The sequence below is a fragment of the Tasmannia lanceolata genome, unplaced genomic scaffold (assembly GCF_043159265.1).
Source record: "Tasmannia lanceolata isolate RefF3 unplaced genomic scaffold, GAP_Taslan_0.1 ptg000003l, whole genome shotgun sequence".
Taxonomy (NCBI): Eukaryota; Viridiplantae; Streptophyta; class Magnoliopsida; order Canellales; family Winteraceae; genus Tasmannia; species Tasmannia lanceolata.
Genome location: NW_027518680.1, coordinates 29,084,834 through 29,100,284, shown reverse-complemented (window position 1 = coordinate 29,100,284; position 15,451 = coordinate 29,084,834). Strand labels below are relative to the sequence as shown.

Sequence of the window (15,451 nt, the reverse complement as noted above, 5' to 3'; positions counted from 1 at the left end):
TCAGAACGAATTCCGTTTATCGAATCAAACGACACTATCACCTCGCCATAATAAAGACCGGACGTCTTTGAATTCACCATCCGGAAGAAAATAAAAAGATCCGAACCGAAACGTAGGAGGCGACGCACTAAACGTGCGTTTCAGTTCGCATCGATGTTCCAGAACCGAAAGATTGTTCGAAAAAAGTGGTAGATAGCCGAAAAAAGTGACAGGGGTGCAACACGAGGACTTCCCAGGAGGTCACCCATCCTAGTACTACTCTCGCCCAAGCACGCTTAACTTCGGAGTTCTGATGGGATCCAGTGCATTTGTGCTGGTATGATCGCACCCAGCATTCCTTTCCATTGTCAAAGTAATAAAGAGTTTCCACTCGCATTGTCGTACGAAGTCCGTTTAAATGAAAGTGCGAAAAAATCCTGCTAGATTACACCGGATGGACGATCCGAGCATGTCGGGAAGCCGGATGACCGCCAGGGCTGTCATCGCGCGATTTATCTTCCCGAGTAGCCCCGAATCAATATAAGAATCGCTACGATCTGACGGGCGGATCAAAAGTTATCGTCGGAACGATATTTGTGCACCAAGGGTAGCTCACGGCCAGTAAACACCTTCCGACCGGATTCATGACTCGCATCCACTAGTACACTCATCCGCTATAGCCTGTACGTCACTGAATCTAAACAAACCCCCGCTATAATTTGACTGCAAATGAAATGTTAGAACGAATTCCGTTTATCGAATCAAACGACACTATCACCCCGCCATAATAAAGACCGGACGTCTTTGAATTCACCATCCGGAAGAAAATAAAAAGATCCGAACCGAAACGTAGGAGGCGACGCACTAAACGTGCGTTTCAGTTCGCATCGATGTTCCAGAACCGAAAGATTGTTCGAAAAAAGTGGTAGATAGCCGAAAAAAGTGACAGGGGTGCAACACGAGGACTTCCCAGGAGGTCACCCATCCTAGTACTACTCTCGCCCAAGCACGCTTAACTTCGGAGTTCTGATGGGATCCAGTGCATTTGTGCTGGTATGATCGCACCCAGCATGCCTCTCCATTGTCAAAGTAATAAAGAGTTTCCACTCGCATTGTCGTACGAAGTCCGTTTAAATGAAAGTGCGAAAAAATCCTGCTAGATGACACCGGATGGACGATCCGAGCATGTCGGGAAGCCGGATGACCGCCAGGGCTGTCATCGCGCGATGGATCTTCCCGAGTACCCCCGAATCAATATAAGAATCGCCACGATCTGACGGGCGGATCAAAAGTTATCGTCGGAACGATATTTGTGCACCAAGGGTAGCTCACGGCCAGTAAACACCTTCCGACCGGATTCATGACTCGCATCCACTAGTACACTCATCCGCTATAGCCTGTACGTCACTGAATCTAAACAAACCCCCGCTATAATTTGACTGCAAATGAAATGTCAGAACGAATTCCGTTTATCGAATCAAACGACACTATCACCCCGCCATAATAAAGACCGGACGTCTTTGAATTCACCATCCGGAAGAAAATAAAAAGATCCGAACCGAAACGTAGGAGGCGACGCACTAAACGTGCGTTTCAGTTCGCATCGATGTTCCAGAACCGAAAGATTGTTCGAAAAAAGTGGTAGATAGCCGAAAAAAGTGACAGGGGTGCAACACGAGGACTTCCCAGGAGGTCACCCATCCTAGTACTACTCTCGCCCAAGCACGCTTAACTTCGGAGTTCTGATGGGATCCAGTGCATTTGTGCTGGTATGATCGCACCCAGCATGCCTCTCCATTGTCAAAGTAATTAAGAGTTTCCACTCGCATTGTCGTACGAAGTCCGTTTAAATGAAAGTGCGAAAAAATCCTGCTAGATGACACCGGATGGACGATCCGAGCATGTCGGGAAGCCGGATGACCGCCAGGGCTGTCATCGCGCGATGGATCTTCCCGAGTACCCCCGAATCAATATAAGAATCGCCACGATCTGACGGGCGGATCAAAAGTTATCGTCGGAACGATATTTGTGCACCAAGGGTAGCTCACGGCCAGTAAACACCTTCCGACCGGATTCATGACTCGCATCCACTAGTACACTCATCCGCTATAGCCTGTACGTCACTGAATCTAAACAAACCCCCGCTATAATTTGACCGCAAATGAAATGTCAGAACGAATTCCGTTTATCGAATCAAACGACACTATCACCCCGCCATAATAAAGACCGGACGTCTTTGAATTCACCATCCGGAAGAAAATAAAAAGATCCGAACCGAAACGTAGGAGGCGACGCACTAAACGTGCGTTTCAGTTCGCATCGATGTTCCAGAACCGAAAGATTGTTCGAAAAAAGTGGTAGATAGCCGAAAAAAGTGACAGGTGTGCAACACGAGGACTTCCCAGGAGGTCACCCATCCTAGTACTACTCTCGCCCAAGCACGCTTAACTTCGGAGTTCTGATGGGATCCAGTGCATTTGTGCTGGTATGATCGCACCCAGCATGCCTCTCCATTGTCAAAGTAATAAAGAGTTTCCACTCGCATTGTCGTACGAAGTCCGTTTAAATGAAAGTGCGAAAAAATCCTGCTAGATGGCACCGGATGGACGATCCGAGCATGTCGGGAAGCCGGATGACCGCCAGGGCTGTCATCGCGAGATGGATCTTCCCGAGTACCCCCGAATCAATATAAGAATCGCCACGATCTGACGGGCGGATCAAAAGTTATCGTCGGAACGATATTTGTGCACCAAGGGTAGCTCACGGCCAGTAAACACCTTCCGACCGGATTCATGACTCGCATCCACTAGTACACTCATCCGCTATAGCCTGTACGTCACTGAATCTAAACAAACCCCCGCTATAATTTGACTGCAAATGAAATGTCAGAACGAATTCCGTTTATCGAATCAAACGACACTATCACCCCGTCATAATAAAGACCGGACGTCTTTGAATTCACCATCCGGAAGAAAATAAAAAGATCCGAACCGAAACGTAGGAGGCGACGCACTAAACGTGCGTTTCAGTTCGCATCGATGTTCCAGAACCGAAAGATTGTTCGAAAAAAGTGGTAGATAGCCGAAAAAAGTGACAGGGGTGCAACACGAGGACTTCCCAGGAGGTCACCCATCCTAGTACTACTCTCGCCCAAGCACGCTTAACTTCGGAGTTCTGATGGGATCCAGTGCATTTGTGCTGGTATGATCGCACCCAGCATGCCTCTCCATTGTCAAAGTAATTAAGAGTTTCCACTCGCATTGTCGTACGAAGTCCGTTTAAATGAAAGTGCGAAAAAATCCTGCTAGATGACACCGGATGGACGATCCGAGCATGTCGGGAAGCCGGATGACCGCCAGGGCTGTCATCGCGCGATGGATCTTCCCGAGTACCCCCGAATCAATATAAGAATCGCGACGATCTGACGGGCGGATCAAAAGTTATCGTCGGAACGATATTTGTGCACCAAGGGTAGCTCACGGCCAGTAAACACCTTCCGACCGGATTCATTACTCGCATCCACTAGTACACTCATCCGCTATAGCCTGTACGTCACTGAATCTAAACAAACCCCCGCTATAATTTGACCGCAAATGAAATGTCAGAACGAATTCCGTTTATCGAATCAAACGACACTATCACCTCGCCATAATAAAGACCGGACGTCTTTGAATTCACCATCCGGAAGAAAATAAAAAGATCCGAACCGAAACGTAGGAGGCGACGCACTAAACGTGCGTTTCAGTTCGCATCGATGTTCCAGAACCGAAAGATTGTTCGAAAAAAGTGGTAGATAGCCGAAAAAAGTGACAGGGGTGCAACACGAGGACTTCCCAGGAGGTCACCCATCCTAGTACTACTCTCGCCCAAGCACGCTTAACTTCGGAGTTCTGATGGGATCCAGTGCATTTGTGCTGGTATGATCGCACCCAGCATTCCTTTCCATTGTCAAAGTAATAAAGAGTTTCCACTCGCATTTTCGTACGAAGTCCGTTTAAATGAAAGTGCGAAAAAATCCTGCTAGATTACACCGGATGGACGATCCGAGCATGTCGGGAAGCCGGATGACCGCCAGGGCTGTCATCGCGCGATTTATCTTCCCGAGTAGCCCCGAATCAATATAAGAATCGCTACGATCTGACGGGCGGATCAAAAGTTATCGTCGGAACGATATTTGTGCACCAAGGGTAGCTCACGGCCAGTAAACACCTTCCGACCGGATTCATGACTCGCATCCACTAGTACACTCATCCGCTATAGCCTGTACGTCACTGAATCTAAACAAACCCCCGCTATAATTTGACTGCAAATGAAATGTTAGAACGAATTCCGTTTATCGAATCAAACGACACTATCACCCCGCCATAATAAAGACCGGACGTCTTTGAATTCACCATCCGGAAGAAAATAAAAAGATCCGAACCGAAACGTAGGAGGCGACGCACTAAACGTGCGTTTCAGTTCGCATCGATGTTCCAGAACCGAAAGATTGTTCGAAAAAAGTGGTAGATAGCCGAAAAAAGTGACAGGGGTGCAACACGAGGACTTCCCAGGAGGTCACCCATCCTAGTACTACTCTCGCCCAAGCACGCTTAACTTCGGAGTTCTGATGGGATCCAGTGCATTTGTGCTGGTATGATCGCACCCAGCATGCCTCTCCATTGTCAAAGTAATAAAGAGTTTCCACTCGCATTGTCGTACGAAGTCCGTTTAAATGAAAGTGCGAAAAAATCCTGCTAGATGACACCGGATGGACGATCCGAGCATGTCGGGAAGCCGGATGACCGCCAGGGCTGTCATCGCGCGATGAATCTTCCCGAGTACCCCCGAATCAATATAAGAATCGCCACGATCTGACGGGCGGATCAAAAGTTATCGTCGGAACGATATTTGTGCACCAAGGGTAGCTCACGGCCAGTAAACACCTTCCGACCGGATTCATGACTCGCATCCACTAGTACACTCATCCGCTATAGCCTGTACGTCACTGAATCTAAACAAACCCCCGCTATAATTTGACCGCAAATGAAATGTCAGAACGAATTCCGTTTATCGAATCAAACGACACTATCACCCCGCCATAATAAAGACCGGACGTCTTTGAATTCACCATCCGGAAGAAAATAAAAAGATCCGAACCGAAACGTAGGAGGCGACGCACTAAACGTGCGTTTCAGTTCGCATCGATGTTCCAGAACCGAAAGATTGTTCGAAAAAAGTGGTAGATAGCCGAAAAAAGTGACAGGGGTGCAACACGAGGACTTCCCAGGAGGTCACCCATCCTAGTACTACTCTCGCCCAAGCACGCTTAACTTCGGAGTTCTGATGGGATCCAGTGCATTTGTGCTGGTATGATCGCACCCAGCATGCCTCTCCATTGTCAAAGTAATAAAGAGTTTCCACTCGCATTGTCGTACGAAGTCCGTTTAAATGAAAGTGCGAAAAAATCCTGCTAGATGACACCGGATGGACGATCCGAGCATGTCAGGAAGCCGGATGACCGCCAGGGCTGTCATCGCGCGATGGATCTTCCCGAGTACCCCCGAATCAATATAAGAATCGCCACGATCTGACGGGCGGATCAAAAGTTATCGTCGGAACGATATTTGTGCACCAAGGGTAGCTCACGGCCAGTAAACACCTTCCGACCGGATTCATGACTCGTATCCACTAGTACACTCATCCGCTATAGCCTGTACGTCACTGAATCTTAAAAACCCCCGCTATAATTTGACTGCAAATGAAATGTCAGAACGAATTCCGTTTATCGAATCAAACGACACTATCACCCCGCCATAATAAAGACCGGACGTCTTTGAATTCACCATCCGGAAGAAAATAAAAAGATCCGAACCGAAACGTAGGAGGCGACGCACTAAACGTGCGTTTCAGTTCGCATCGATGTTCCAGAACCGAAAGATTGTTCGAAAAAAGTGGTAGATAGCCGAAAAAAGTGACAGGGGTGCAACACGAGGACTTCCCAGGAGGTCACCCATCCTAGTACTACTCTCGCCCAAGCACGCTTAACTTCGGAGTTCTGATGGGATCCAGTGCATTTGTGCTGGTATGATCGCACCCAGCATGCCTCTCCATTGTCAAAGTAATTAAGAGTTTCCACTCGCATTGTCGTACGAAGTCCGTTTAAATGAAAGTGCGAAAAAATCCTGCTAGATGACACCGGATGGACGATCCGAGCATGTCGGGAAGCCGGATGACCGCCAGGGCTGTCATCGCGCGATGGATCTTCCCGAGTACCCCCGAATCAATATAAGAATCGCCACGATCTGACGGGCGGATCAAAAGTTATCGTCGGAACGATATTTGTGCACCAAGGGTAGCTCACGGCCAGTAAACACCTTCCGACCGGATTCATGACTCGCATCCACTAGTACACTCATCCGCTATAGCCTGTACGTCACTGAATCTAAACAAACCCCCGCTATAATTTGACCGCAAATGAAATGTCAGAACGAATTCCGTTTATCGAATCAAACGACACTATCACCCCGCCATAATAAAGACCGGACGTCTTTGAATTCACCATCCGGAAGAAAATAAAAAGATCCGAACCGAAACGTAGGAGGCGACGCACTAAACGTGCGTTTCAGTTCGCATCGATGTTCCAGAACCGAAAGATTGTTCGAAAAAAGTGGTAGATAGCCGAAAAAAGTGACAGGGGTGCAACACGAGGACTTCCCAGGAGGTCACCCATCCTAGTACTACTCTCGCCCAAGCACGCTTAACTTCGGAGTTCTGATGGGATCCAGTGCATTTGTGCTGGTATGATCGCACCCAGCATGCCTCTCCATTGTCAAAGTAATAAAGAGTTTCCACTCGCATTGTCGTACGAAGTCCGTTTAAATGAAAGTGCGAAAAAATCCTGCTAGATGACACCGGATGGACGATCCGAGCATGTCGGGAAGCCGGATGACCGCCAGGGCTGTAATCGCGCGATGGATCTTCCCGAGTACCCCCGAATCAATATAAGAATCGCCACGATCTGACGGGCGGATCAAAAGTTATCGTCGGAACGATATTTGTGCACCAAGGGTAGCTCACGGCCAGTAAACACCTTCCGACCGGATTCATGACTCGCATCCACTAGTACACTCATCCGCTATAGCCTGTACGTCACTGAATCTAAACAAACCCCCGCTATAATTTGACTGCAAATGAAATGTCAGAACGAATTCCGTTTATCGAATCAAACGACACTATCACCCCGCCATAATAAAGACCGGACGTCTTTGAATTCACCGTCCGGAAGAAAATAAAAAGATCCGAACCGAAACGTAGGAGGCGACGCACTAAACGTGCGTTTCAGTTCGCATCGATGTTCCAGAACCGAAAGATTGTTCGAAAAAAGTGGTAGATAGCCGAAAAAAGTGACAGGTGTGCAACACGAGGACTTCCCAGGAGGTCACCCATCCTAGTACTACTCTCGCCCAAGCACGCTTAACTTCGGAGTTCTGATGGGATCCAGTGCATTTGTGCTGGTATGATCGCACCCAGCATGCCTCTCCATTGTCAAAGTAATTAAGAGTTTCCACTCGCATTGTCGTACGAAGTCCGTTTAAATGAAAGTGCGAAAAAATCCTGCTAGATGACACCGGATGGACGATCCGAGCATGTCGGGAAGCCGGATGACCGCCAGGGCTGTCATCGCGCGATGGATCTTCCCGAGTACCCCCGAATCAATATAAGAATCGCCACGATCTGACGGGCGGATCAAAAGTTATCGTCGGAACGATATTTGTGCACCAAGGGTAGCTCACGGCCAGTAAACACCTTCCGACCGGATTCATGACTCGCATCCACTAGTACACTCATCCGCTATAGCCTGTACGTCACTGAATCTAAACAAACCCCCGCTATAATTTGACCGCAAATGAAATGTCAGAACGAATTCCGTTTATCGAATCAAACGACACTATCACCCCGCCATAATAAAGACCGGACGTCTTTGAATTCACCATCCGGAAGAAAATAAAAAGATCCGAACCGAAACGTAGGAGGCGACGCACTAAACGTGCGTTTCAGTTCGCATCGATGTTCCAGAACCGAAAGATTGTTCGAAAAAAGTGGTAGATAGCCGAAAAAAGTGACAGGGGTGCAACACGAGGACTTCCCAGGAGGTCACCCATCCTAGTACTACTCTCGCCCAAGCACGCTTAACTTCGGAGTTCTGATGGGATCCAGTGCATTTGTGCTGGTATGATCGCACCCAGCATGCCTCTCCATTGTCAAAGTAATAAAGAGTTTCCACTCGCATTGTCGTACGAAGTCCGTTTAAATGAAAGTGCGAAAAAATCCTGCTAGATGGCACCGGATGAACGATCCGAGCATGTCGGGAAGCCGGATGACCGCCAGGGCTGTCATCGCGCGATGGATCTTCCCGAGTACCCCCGAATCAATATAAGAATCGCCACGATCTGACGGGCGGATCAAAAGTTATCGTCGGAACGATATTTGTGCACCAAGGGTAGCTCACGGCCAGTAAACACCTTCCGACCGGATTCATGACTCGCATCCACTAGTACACTCATCCGCTATAGCCTGTACGTCACTGAATCTAAACAAACCCCCGCTATAATTTGACTGCAAATGAAATGTCAGAACGAATTCCGTTTATCGAATCAGAAGACACTATCACCCCGCCATAATAAAGACCGGACGTCTTTGAATTCACCATCCGGAAGAAAATAAAAAGATCCGAACCGAAACGTAGGAGGCGACGCACTAAACGTGCGTTTCAGTTCGCATCGATGTTCCAGAACCGAAAGATTGTTCGAAAAAAGTGGTAGATAGCCGAAAAAAGTGACAGGGGTGCAACACGAGGACTTCCCAGGAGGTCACCCATCCTAGTACTACTCTCGCCCAAGCACGCTTAACTTCGGAGTTCTGATGGGATCCAGTGCATTTGTGCTGGTATGATCGCACCCAGCATGCCTCTCCATTGTCAAAGTAATTAAGAGTTTCCACTCGCATTGTCGTACGAAGTCCGTTTAAATGAAAGTGCGAAAAAATCCTGCTAGATGACACCGGATGGACGATCCGAGCATGTCGGGAAGCCGGATGACCGCCAGGGCTGTCATCGCGCGATGGATCTTCCCGAGTACCCCCGAATCAATATAAGAATCGCGACGATCTGACGGGCGGATCAAAAGTTATCGTCGGAACGATATTTGTGCACCAAGGGTAGCTCACGGCCAGTAAACACCTTCCGACCGGATTCATGACTCGCATCCACTAGTACACTCATCCGCTATAGCCTGTACGTCACTGAATCTAAACAAACCCCCGCTATAATTTGACCGCAAATGAAATGTCAGAACGAATTCCGTTTATCGAATCAAACGACACTATCACCTCGCCATAATAAAGACCGGACGTCTTTGAATTCACCATCCGGAAGAAAATAAAAAGATCCGAACCGAAACGTAGGAGGCGACGCACTAAACGTGCGTTTCAGTTCGCATCGATGTTCCAGAACCGAAAGATTGTTCGAAAAAAGTGGTAGATAGCCGAAAAAAGTGACAGGGGTGCAACACGAGGACTTCCCAGGAGGTCACCCATCCTAGTACTACTCTCGCCCAAGCACGCTTAACTTCGGAGTTCTGATGGGATCCAGTGCATTTGTGCTGGTATGATCGCACCCAGCATTCCTTTCCATTGTCAAAGTAATAAAGAGTTTCCACTCGCATTGTCGTACGAAGTCCGTTTAAATGAAAGTGCGAAAAAATCCTGCTAGATTACACCGGATGGACGATCCGAGCATGTCGGGAAGCCGGATGACCGCCAGGGCTGTCATCGCGCGATTTATCTTCCCGAGTAGCCCCGAATCAATATAAGAATCGCTACGATCTGACGGGCGGATCAAAAGTTATCGTCGGAACGATATTTGTGCACCAAGGGTAGCTCACGGCCAGTAAACACCTTCCGACCGGATTCATGACTCGCATCCACTAGTACACTCATCCGCTATAGCCTGTACGTCACTGAATCTAAACAAACCCCCGCTATAATTTGACTGCAAATGAAATGTTAGAACGAATTCCGTTTATCGAATCAAACGACACTATCACCCCGCCATAATAAAGACCGGACGTCTTTGAATTCACCATCCGGAAGAAAATAAAAAGATCCGAACCGAAACGTAGGAGGCGACGCACTAAACGTGCGTTTCAGTTCGCATCGATGTTCCAGAACCGAAAGATTGTTCGAAAAAAGTGGTAGATAGCCGAAAAAAGTGACAGGGGTGCAACACGAGGACTTCCCAGGAGGTCACCCATCCTAGTACTACTCTCGCCCAAGCACGCTTAACTTCGGAGTTCTGATGGGATCCAGTGCATTTGTGCTGGTATGATCGCACCCAGCATGCCTCTCCATTGTCAAAGTAATAAAGAGTTTCCACTCGCATTGTCGTACGAAGTCCGTTTAAATGAAAGTGCGAAAAAATCCTGCTAGATGACACCGGATGGACGATCCGAGCATGTCGGGAAGCCGGATGACCGCCAGGGCTGTCATCGCGCGATGAATCTTCCCGAGTACCCCCGAATCAATATAAGAATCGCCACGATCTGACGGGCGGATCAAAAGTTATCGTCGGAACGATATTTGTGCACCAAGGGTAGCTCACGGCCAGTAAACACCTTCCGACCGGATTCATGACTCGCATCCACTAGTACACTCATCCGCTATAGCCTGTACGTCACTGAATCTAAACAAACCCCCGCTATAATTTGACTGCAAATGAAATGTCAGAACGAATTCCGTTTATCGAATCAAACGACACTATCACCCCGCCATAATAAAGACCGGACGTCTTTGAATTCACCATCTGGAAGAAAATAAAAAGATCCGAACCGAAACGTAGGAGGCGACGCACTAAACGTGCGTTTCAGTTCGCATCGATGTTCCAGAACCGAAAGATTGTTCGAAAAAAGTGGTAGATAGCCGAAAAAAGTGACAGGGGTGCAACACGAGGACTTCCCAGGAGGTCACCCATCCTAGTACTACTCTCGCCCAAGCACGCTTAACTTCGGAGTTCTGATGGGATCCAGTGCATTTGTGCTGGTATGATCGCACCCAGCATGCCTCTCCATTGTCAAAGTAATAAAGAGTTTCCACTCGCATTGTCGTACGAAGTCCGTTTAAATGAAAGTGCGAAAAAATCCTGCTAGATGACACCGGATGGACGATCCGAGCATGTCGGGAAGCCTGATGACCGCCAAGGCTGTCATCGCGCGATGGATCTTCCCGAGTACCCCCGAATCAATATAAGAATCGTCACGATCTGACGGGCGGATCAAAAGTTATCGTCGGAACGATATTTGTGCACCAAGGGTAGCTCACGGCCAGTAAACACCTTCCGACCGGATTCATGACTCGCATCCACTAGTACACTCATCCGCTATAGCCTGTACGTCACTGAATCTAAACAAACCCCCGCTATAATTTGACCGCAAATGAAATGTCAGAACGAATTCCGTTTATCGAATCAAACGACACTATCACCCCGCCATAATAAAGACCGGACGTCTTTGAATTCACCATCCGGAAGAAAATAAAAAGATCCGAACCGAAACGTAGGAGGCGACGCACTAAACGTGCGTTTCAGTTCGCATCGATGTTCCAGAACCGAAAGATTGTTCGAAAAAAGTGGTAGATAGCCGAAAAAAGTGACAGGGGTGCAACACGAGGACTTCCCAGGAGGTCACCCATCCTAGTACTACTCTCGCCCAGGCACGCTTAACTTCGGAGTTCTGATGGGATCCAGTGCATTTGTGCTGGTATGATCGCACCCAGCATGCCTCTCCATTGTCAAAGTAATAAAGAGTTTCCACTCGCATTGTCGTACGAAGTCCGTTTAAATGAAAGTGCGAAAAAATCCTGCTAGATGACACCGGATGGACGATCCGAGCATGTCGGGAAGCCGGATGACCGCCACGGCTGTCATCGCGCGATGGATCTTCCCGAGTACCCCCGAATCAATATAAGAATCGCCACGATCTGACGGGCGGATCAAAAGTTATCGTCGGAACGATATTTGTGCACCAAGGGTAGCTCACGGCCAGTAAACACCTTCCGACCGGATTCATGACTCGTATCCACTAGTACACTCATCCGCTATAGCCTGTACGTCACTGAATCTTAAAAACCCCCGCTATAATTTGACTGCAAATGAAATGTCAGAACGAATTCCGTTTATCGAATCAAACGACACTATCACCCCGCCATAATAAAGACCGGACGTCTTTGAATTCACCATCCGGAAGAAAATAAAAAGATCCGAACCGAAACGTAGGAGGCGACGCACTAAACGTGCGTTTCAGTTCGCATCGATGTTCCAGAACCGAAAGATTGTTCGAAAAAAGTGGTAGATAGCCGAAAAAAGTGACAGGGGTGCAACACGAGGACTTCCCAGGAGGTCACCCATCCTAGTACTACTCTCGCCCAAGCACGCTTAACTTCGGAGTTCTGATGGGATCCAGTGCATTTGTGCTGGTATGATCGCACCCAGCATGCCTCTCCATTGTCAAAGTAATAAAGAGTTTCCACTCGCATTGTCGTACGAAGTCCGTTTAAATGAAAGTGCGAAAAAATCCTGATAGATGACACCGGATGGACGATCCGAGCATGTCGGGAAGCCGGATGACCGCCAGGGCTGTCATCGCGCGATGGATCTTCCCGAGTACCCCCGAATCAATATAAGAATCGCCACGATCTGACGGGCGGATCAAAAGTTATCGTCGGAACGATATTTGTGCACCAAGGGTAGCTCACGGCCAGTAAACACCTTCCGACCGGATTCATGACTCGCATCCACTAGTACACTCATCCGCTATAGCCTGTACGTCACTGAATCTAAACAAACCCCCGCTATAATTTGACTGCAAATGAAATGTCAGAACGAATTCCGTTTATCGAATCAAACGACACTATCACCCCGCCATAATAAAGACCGGACGTCTTTGAATTCACCATCCGGAAGAAAATAAAAAGATCCGAACCGAAACGTAGGAGGCGACGCACTAAACGTGCGTTTCAGTTCGCATCGATGTTCCAGAACCGAAAGATTGTTCGAAAAAAGTGGTAGATAGCCGAAAAAAGTGACAGGGGTGCAACACGAGGACTTCCCAGGAGGTCACCCATCCTAGTACTACTCTCGCCCAAGCACGCTTATCTTCGGAGTTCTGATGGGATCCAGTGCATTTGTGCTGGTATGATCGCACCCAGCATGCCTCTCCATTGTCAAAGTAATTAAGAGTTTCCACTCGCATTGTCGTACGAAGTCCGTTTAAATGAAAGTGCGAAAAAATCCTGCTAGATGACACCGGATGGACGATCCGAGCATGTCGGGAAGCCGGATGACCGCCAGGGCTGTCATCGCGCGATGGATCTTCCCGAGTACCCCCGAATCAATATAAGAATCGCCACGATCTGACGGGCGGATCAAAAGTTATCGTCGGAACGATATTTGTGCACCAAGGGTAGCTCACGGCCAGTAAACACCTTCCGACCGGATTCATGACTCGCATCCACTAGTACACTCATCCGCTATAGCCTGTACGTCACTGAATCTAAACAAACCCCCGCTATAATTTGACCGCAAATGAAATGTCAGAACGAATTCCGTTTATCGAATCAAACGACACTATCACCCCGCCATAATAAAGACCGGACGTGTTTGAATTCACCATCCGGAAGAAAATAAAAAGATCCGAACCGAAACGTAGGAGGCGACGCACTAAACGTGCGTTTCAGTTCGCATCGATGTTCCAGAACCGAAAGATTGTTCGAAAAAAGTGGTAGATAGCCGAAAAAAGTGACAGGGGTGCAACACGAGGACTTCCCAGGAGGTCACCCATCCTAGTACTACTCTCGCCCAAGCACGCTTAACTTCGGAGTTCTGATGGGATCCAGTGCATTTGTGCTGGTATGATCGCACCCAGCATGCCTCTCCATTGTCAAAGTAATAAAGAGTTTCCACTCGCATTGTCGTACGAAGTCCGTTTAAATGAAAGTGCGAAAAAATCCTGCTAGATGACACCGGATGGACGATCCGAGCATGTCGGGAAGCCGGATGACCGCCAAGGCTGTCATCGCGCGATGGATCTTCCCGAGTACCCCCGAATCAATATAAGAATCGTCACGATCTGACGGGCGGATCAAAAGTTATCGTCGGAACGATATTTGTGCACCAAGGGTAGCTCACGGCCAGTAAACACCTTCCGACCGGATTCATGACTCGCATCCACTAGTACACTCATCCGCTATAGCCTGTACGTCACTGAATCTAAACAAACCCCCGCTATAATTTGACCGCAAATGAAATGTCAGAACGAATTCCGTTTATCGAATCAAACGACACTATCACCCCGCCATAATAAAGACCGGACGTCTTTGAATTCACCATCCGGAAGAAAATAAAAAGATCCGAACCGAAACGTAGGAGGCGACGCACTAAACGTGCGTTTCAGTTCGCATCGATGTTCCAGAACCGAAAGATTGTTCGAAAAAAGTGGTAGATAGCCGAAAAAAGTGACAGGGGTGCAACACGAGGACTTCCCAGGAGGTCACCCATCCTAGTACTACTCTCGCCCAAGCACGCTTAACTTCGGAGTTCTGATGGGATCCAGTGCATTTGTGCTGGTATGATCGCACCCAGCATGCCTCTCCATTGTCAAAGTAATAAAGAGTTTCCACTCGCATTGTCGTACGAAGTCCGTTTAAATGAAAGTGCGAAAAAATCCTGCTAGATGACACCGGATGGACGATCCGAGCATGTCGGGAAGCCGGATGACCGCCAGGGCTGTCATCGCGCGATGGATCTTCCCGAGTACCCCCGAATCAATATAAGAATCGCCACGATCTGACGGGCGGATCAAAAGTTATCGTCGGAACGATATTTGTGCACCAAGGGTAGCTCACGGCCAGTAAACACCTTCCGACCGGATTCATGACTCGTATCCACTAGTACACTCATCCGCTATAGCCTGTACGTCACTGAATCTTAAAAACCCCCGCTATAATTTGACTGCAAATGAAATGTCAGAACGAATTCCGTTTATCGAATCAAACGACACTATCACCCCGCCATAATAAAGACCGGACGTCTTTGAATTCACCATCCGGAAGAAAATAAAAAGATCCGAACCGAAACGTAGGAGGCGACGCACTAAACGTGCGTTTCAGTTCGCATCGATGTTCCAGAACCGAAAGATTGTTCGAAAAAAGTGGTAGATAGCCGAAAAAAGTGACAGGGGTGCAACACGAGGACTTCCCAGGAGGTCACCCATCCTAGTACTACTCTCGCCCAAGCACGCTTAACTTCGGAGTTCTGATGGGATCCAGTGCATTTGTGCTGGTATGATCGCACCCAGCATGCCTCTCCATTGTCAAAGTAATAAAGAGTTTCCACTCGCATTGTCGTACGAAGTCCGTTTAAATGAAAGTGCGAAAAAATCCT

The 15,451-nt window shown here is 48.2% G+C and overlaps 22 non-coding genes across 22 annotated transcripts; all 22 read right to left on the bottom strand.

Annotated features, from left to right (window-relative positions):
• Window positions 1-211: 211 nt before the first annotated feature.
• Window positions 212-330, bottom strand: LOC143870223 (5S ribosomal RNA). Its single transcript, XR_013245010.1, has one exon. It is a non-coding gene; the product is annotated as a 5S ribosomal RNA (ribosomal RNA).
• Window positions 331-927: 597 nt separating this feature from the next.
• On the bottom strand, window positions 928-1,046 carry LOC143870222 (5S ribosomal RNA). Its single transcript, XR_013245009.1, has one exon. It is a non-coding gene; the product is annotated as a 5S ribosomal RNA (ribosomal RNA).
• A 597-nt stretch (window positions 1,047-1,643) lies between these two features.
• On the bottom strand, window positions 1,644-1,762 carry LOC143870221 (5S ribosomal RNA). Its single transcript, XR_013245008.1, has one exon. It is a non-coding gene; the product is annotated as a 5S ribosomal RNA (ribosomal RNA).
• Window positions 1,763-2,359: 597 nt separating this feature from the next.
• On the bottom strand, window positions 2,360-2,478 carry LOC143873432 (5S ribosomal RNA). Its single transcript, XR_013248140.1, has one exon. It is a non-coding gene; the product is annotated as a 5S ribosomal RNA (ribosomal RNA).
• A 597-nt stretch (window positions 2,479-3,075) lies between these two features.
• Window positions 3,076-3,194, bottom strand: LOC143870220 (5S ribosomal RNA). The gene has a single exon (XR_013245007.1). It is a non-coding gene; the product is annotated as a 5S ribosomal RNA (ribosomal RNA).
• Window positions 3,195-3,791: 597 nt separating this feature from the next.
• LOC143870219 (5S ribosomal RNA) lies at window positions 3,792-3,910 on the bottom strand. Its single transcript, XR_013245006.1, has one exon. It is a non-coding gene; the product is annotated as a 5S ribosomal RNA (ribosomal RNA).
• A 597-nt stretch (window positions 3,911-4,507) lies between these two features.
• Window positions 4,508-4,626, bottom strand: LOC143870217 (5S ribosomal RNA). The gene has a single exon (XR_013245005.1). It is a non-coding gene; the product is annotated as a 5S ribosomal RNA (ribosomal RNA).
• Window positions 4,627-5,223: 597 nt separating this feature from the next.
• Window positions 5,224-5,342, bottom strand: LOC143870216 (5S ribosomal RNA). Its single transcript, XR_013245004.1, has one exon. It is a non-coding gene; the product is annotated as a 5S ribosomal RNA (ribosomal RNA).
• Window positions 5,343-5,938: 596 nt separating this feature from the next.
• On the bottom strand, window positions 5,939-6,057 carry LOC143870214 (5S ribosomal RNA). The gene has a single exon (XR_013245002.1). It is a non-coding gene; the product is annotated as a 5S ribosomal RNA (ribosomal RNA).
• Window positions 6,058-6,654: 597 nt separating this feature from the next.
• On the bottom strand, window positions 6,655-6,773 carry LOC143870213 (5S ribosomal RNA). The gene has a single exon (XR_013245001.1). It is a non-coding gene; the product is annotated as a 5S ribosomal RNA (ribosomal RNA).
• Window positions 6,774-7,370: 597 nt separating this feature from the next.
• Window positions 7,371-7,489, bottom strand: LOC143873431 (5S ribosomal RNA). Its single transcript, XR_013248139.1, has one exon. It is a non-coding gene; the product is annotated as a 5S ribosomal RNA (ribosomal RNA).
• A 597-nt stretch (window positions 7,490-8,086) lies between these two features.
• LOC143870212 (5S ribosomal RNA) lies at window positions 8,087-8,205 on the bottom strand. The gene has a single exon (XR_013245000.1). It is a non-coding gene; the product is annotated as a 5S ribosomal RNA (ribosomal RNA).
• A 597-nt stretch (window positions 8,206-8,802) lies between these two features.
• LOC143870211 (5S ribosomal RNA) lies at window positions 8,803-8,921 on the bottom strand. Its single transcript, XR_013244999.1, has one exon. It is a non-coding gene; the product is annotated as a 5S ribosomal RNA (ribosomal RNA).
• Window positions 8,922-9,518: 597 nt separating this feature from the next.
• Window positions 9,519-9,637, bottom strand: LOC143870210 (5S ribosomal RNA). Its single transcript, XR_013244998.1, has one exon. It is a non-coding gene; the product is annotated as a 5S ribosomal RNA (ribosomal RNA).
• A 597-nt stretch (window positions 9,638-10,234) lies between these two features.
• On the bottom strand, window positions 10,235-10,353 carry LOC143870209 (5S ribosomal RNA). The gene has a single exon (XR_013244997.1). It is a non-coding gene; the product is annotated as a 5S ribosomal RNA (ribosomal RNA).
• Window positions 10,354-10,950: 597 nt separating this feature from the next.
• Window positions 10,951-11,069, bottom strand: LOC143870208 (5S ribosomal RNA). The gene has a single exon (XR_013244996.1). It is a non-coding gene; the product is annotated as a 5S ribosomal RNA (ribosomal RNA).
• A 597-nt stretch (window positions 11,070-11,666) lies between these two features.
• Window positions 11,667-11,785, bottom strand: LOC143873069 (5S ribosomal RNA). Its single transcript, XR_013247793.1, has one exon. It is a non-coding gene; the product is annotated as a 5S ribosomal RNA (ribosomal RNA).
• A 596-nt stretch (window positions 11,786-12,381) lies between these two features.
• LOC143870207 (5S ribosomal RNA) lies at window positions 12,382-12,500 on the bottom strand. The gene has a single exon (XR_013244995.1). It is a non-coding gene; the product is annotated as a 5S ribosomal RNA (ribosomal RNA).
• Window positions 12,501-13,097: 597 nt separating this feature from the next.
• LOC143873497 (5S ribosomal RNA) lies at window positions 13,098-13,216 on the bottom strand. Its single transcript, XR_013248205.1, has one exon. It is a non-coding gene; the product is annotated as a 5S ribosomal RNA (ribosomal RNA).
• Window positions 13,217-13,813: 597 nt separating this feature from the next.
• LOC143870206 (5S ribosomal RNA) lies at window positions 13,814-13,932 on the bottom strand. The gene has a single exon (XR_013244994.1). It is a non-coding gene; the product is annotated as a 5S ribosomal RNA (ribosomal RNA).
• A 597-nt stretch (window positions 13,933-14,529) lies between these two features.
• Window positions 14,530-14,648, bottom strand: LOC143870205 (5S ribosomal RNA). The gene has a single exon (XR_013244993.1). It is a non-coding gene; the product is annotated as a 5S ribosomal RNA (ribosomal RNA).
• Window positions 14,649-15,244: 596 nt separating this feature from the next.
• Window positions 15,245-15,363, bottom strand: LOC143870203 (5S ribosomal RNA). The gene has a single exon (XR_013244991.1). It is a non-coding gene; the product is annotated as a 5S ribosomal RNA (ribosomal RNA).
• Window positions 15,364-15,451: the final 88 nt, after the last annotated feature.